Source organism: Rutidosis leptorrhynchoides, chromosome 1, assembly GCF_046630445.1.
Source record: "Rutidosis leptorrhynchoides isolate AG116_Rl617_1_P2 chromosome 1, CSIRO_AGI_Rlap_v1, whole genome shotgun sequence".
In the NCBI taxonomy this organism is placed as follows: domain Eukaryota; kingdom Viridiplantae; phylum Streptophyta; class Magnoliopsida; order Asterales; family Asteraceae; genus Rutidosis; species Rutidosis leptorrhynchoides.
In genome coordinates this window covers 549,223,332-549,227,104 of record NC_092333.1, presented here as the reverse complement: position 1 = coordinate 549,227,104, position 3,773 = coordinate 549,223,332, and the positions used below count along the sequence as shown (strand labels likewise).

At 33.4% G+C, this 3,773-nt stretch overlaps 1 non-coding gene across 1 annotated transcript; it reads left to right on the top strand.

Moving 5' to 3' along the window:
- Positions 1 to 1,617: 1,617 nt before the first annotated feature.
- Positions 1,618 to 1,724, top strand: LOC139886912 (small nucleolar RNA R71). The gene has a single exon (XR_011772772.1). It is a non-coding gene; the product is annotated as a small nucleolar RNA R71 (small nucleolar RNA).
- Positions 1,725 to 3,773: the final 2,049 nt, after the last annotated feature.

Sequence of the window (3,773 nt, the reverse complement as noted above, 5' to 3'; positions counted from 1 at the left end):
TCGTGAATCGCCGGTCAACTTGGGTGATCAATTGTCTATATGAAACTTATTTCATTTAATCAAGTCTTAACAAGTTTGATTGCTTAACACGTTAGAAACATTTAGTCATGTAAATATCAATCTCAATTAATATATATAAATATGGAAAAGTTCGGGTCACTACAATTCTACCCTCTCTTACATTGATAAACGCCCAGTGGACGCTAAGAATGGTCGACCTAAAATTAGAGGAATGTTTGAGTCCTCTTCTATGTCAATGACAATGAATTCGACTAGAAAGGTTAAATTACCCACTTGAACGGGTAGGTTGTCAGCAATTCCAATTGGGTGCTTAATGGTTTGATCAAGGAGTCGAACACTCATTTTCGTTGGACTTAACTCACCTACTCCTAATCTCTTATATAATGAAAGAGGTATAACACTCACACTCACACTCACACCTAAATCTGCTAGTGCATCATACATGACACAATCACTAAGTAGACAAGGAACAATAAATTCACCTGGATCACCCACCCTGGGTGGAAGTTTTGGTGGAACTGTCTTCACCGGGTTTATTTTTACGGTTTTTGTTTCTTGCGCTTTCTTATTCTTCTTCTTCTTTCCAGAGGTATCACAAACTTTATTACCTATCACTTGCTCATACTCAACTCCTTTTCTTGGAAACGGGATGGGTGGTCTGTATGGTGCCACCACTGGCTTTACATACTCGGGTGGTGGTGGTGTAACTTCTTCATCGTTACTCACATCTAAAACCTTCCCATCTTCTGGAGCTGGTTTTTCAGAATTTGTTGACACCATATTAACATTCTCATTCCGAGGATTTACTTCGGTATTACTCGGTAGCTTTCCTTGTTCCCTCTTACTCATCAAGCTAGCAAGAGTACCTACGTGTTTTTCTAGATTCAAAATGGAAGCTTGTTGAGTTCTTATGATTGATCTAACCTCTCATTCGTTTGGGTTTGAGATGTAATAAATTGTGTTTGAGATTCCATTAGCTTTGCCATCATTTCTTCTAGATTTGGCCTTTTCTCTTCGGTTTGTTGTGGTGGTTTATATAAGCTAGGTCTTTGTTGATTGAAAGTGTTGTTTTGAGTTGGTTGGTTATTCTGACCTTGTTGATTTTACGAGTTATTGTTGGGTCCATTTGGATTGTAAAGAATGTTTTGTTTTCGATTGAAGTTTGGCCTTGGCGGTTGATAATTATTTTGATAATTATTTCCCGGCCTTTGGTTCATGTAGGAAATATTCTCACGTTGTTCCATCGTTTGCTCGATGTGACAATCTTTCATTAAGTGTGGTCCACCGCATTGCTCACAACTGATTCGTATTGCGTGAATATCTTTATTCATCTTTTCCATTCATCTCTCGAAAGCATCTATTTTTGCGGAAACAGAATCAAAGTCATGGCTAGAATCGGCTCTAGCCGCTTTAGATGTATGAAAGATATCTTTTTCCTGATGCCACTCATGAGAGTGGAAGGCTGTATTATCAATTATCTTGTGAGCTTCGATTGCGGTTTTCTTCATAATGGAACCACCAGCTGCTGTGTCGATGTCTTTTCGTGTGGTGACGTCGACTCCTTTGTAAAATATTTGAACTATTTGATAAGTATCTAGACCATGTTGAGGACATCCTCTCAACATTTTTCCGAATCTTGTCCATGCCTCATATAACGTTTCATTTGGATTTTGCATGAACGTGGCAATTTCTCCTTGAAGTCTCACGGCTTTAGATGCCGGAAAGAATCTTTTAAGAAATTTCTCAACTAAAACATCCCATGTATCAATAGCTCTTTCAGGTAACGATTCTAACTAATCTTTGGCTTCTCCCTTTAAAGTCTACGGAAACAACATGAGATAGATCTGTTCAACCTCAATTTCTCTGATTTTGAATAGAGTACAGATCCTATTAAAGGTTCGAAGATGTTCGTTTGGATCTTCTTTTGGTGTACCACTAAATTGGCACTGATTAGTTACCATATGTAGGATTTGTCCTTTGATTTCATAATCTGGCGCATTAACATCTGGCTTAATAATGGCGTGACCTTGGCCCGTGCGTGTGGCTCTCATTCGGTCTTCCATACTTTGAGGTTCCGTTTCTGCCATATCTGAATTTGTTGAATCCGAATCACTAGAAGATTCTGATTTAATGGTTTGTGGTTCAGGAGGAATGATTAGTGGTTCAGGATCTTGGAATTGTCTTTGAATATCCTCTGGGTTCTCAATTGTGAAGTCGGGTTCAAAAAATGAATTATCGGATTTTTGAATTGGAGTACTTGTTCTACTTGATGATGATTCTAAAGAAAAATCAATGGCGATAATATTGGCTAGATGTCTTGATCGAGTTACAGGTGGTGAACGTATGAAAGGTGGTGAATGTTTTGCTCGGTGCATTCACTGAATATCCTATTAGTTATAAATATAAAAATTATTAAAGTTATCAAATCAATAGACTTTTCTGATTTTGCCCACGTTTCGAATAGTCAATAGATGCAGCAGGTAGCCAGGACCCTTTAAATCGGAAGCCCACAACTCGCCACTAACAAATCCAACTATTACTACGAACCAGAAAATTTTGGATGTCTATCAATTTAATCGCTTAAAATAATTTTTCGTCAAAATTTAAAGATTTTAAAAGTTCTATGTCCTAAAAACTAGAGGTAGAAATGAGAAAGAAAAAGAATGCGTCGAAAAACGTCGAAAAATAAAAAGTCGAAAAACAAACGTCGAAACTTAAAAAGTCTAAAACTAAATCTAAAAAGTTGCGCCTAAAGGTATTAAAGCTTAAAAGGAATTCTAAACGGAAAACGACAATTAATTAATTAGGCACTAAAATCTAAAGACTGCGTCGCAAAATTCTAAAGCACCTAAATCTTAATCTAAAGAAAAAACACTTAAGGGATTTTACAGCAAACCCTAAAATCTAGAAATATAAAATAACTACGGCAAAAACTAAGTTTAGAACTAATTACTACAAACGACAAATATTAAATACTACGAATAAACGAAAAATGATAAAAAAAATACAAAATACAAAAAGAAACTAAGTTGATAAAAATACAATTTTATAAAAATATTATTTTTATATTATAATAAAAATATTATTCTATATATTTAATAATAATTATTAAACTTAATAATACTAATTAAAACTAAAAATAAAACTAAGATAAACTAATTAATATTTTAATTAAACCCTAATTATAATTAATAATTAAATTATAAACCCTAATTCAGCATTTATGGCGTACTAGGTTTGCTGTCAGCAACCCTCATGCGATCGCATGAGAATTAGGCTGATGGATAATGCGATCGCATGATATGAGATACCAAGCCGGATTTTGGGCTTCACAGGCTTCGGCCCAACTAAATTTTAATTTAATTTTTATTTTGATTTTAATTTTCTGATTTTAATTTATAGAAAATATAATTTAAATAAAACTTATATATTTTTAAAAAATAAAAATAAAATATTACTTATTAGTTCTTATAACTTTTAACAAAAGAAATAAAAAATATAAACTTTTTAAATTAAACAATTAAAAATATAGATATATAATTTTTTTGTTTGTTTTGTTTTTTTTTTAAATTTAAAACTTCTATAAATATATTTTTACAAAAATGGCTTAAAACTAATTTTTTTTTTAGAATATAGCGTTTCGCTTTCGGCGTTTACTCCCCGGCAGCGGCGCCAAAAATACTTGATGTGTGCGAGGTGTAGTACGAAATAGATTATATTTTACTACGAAATACTATTAAATACGATACAAT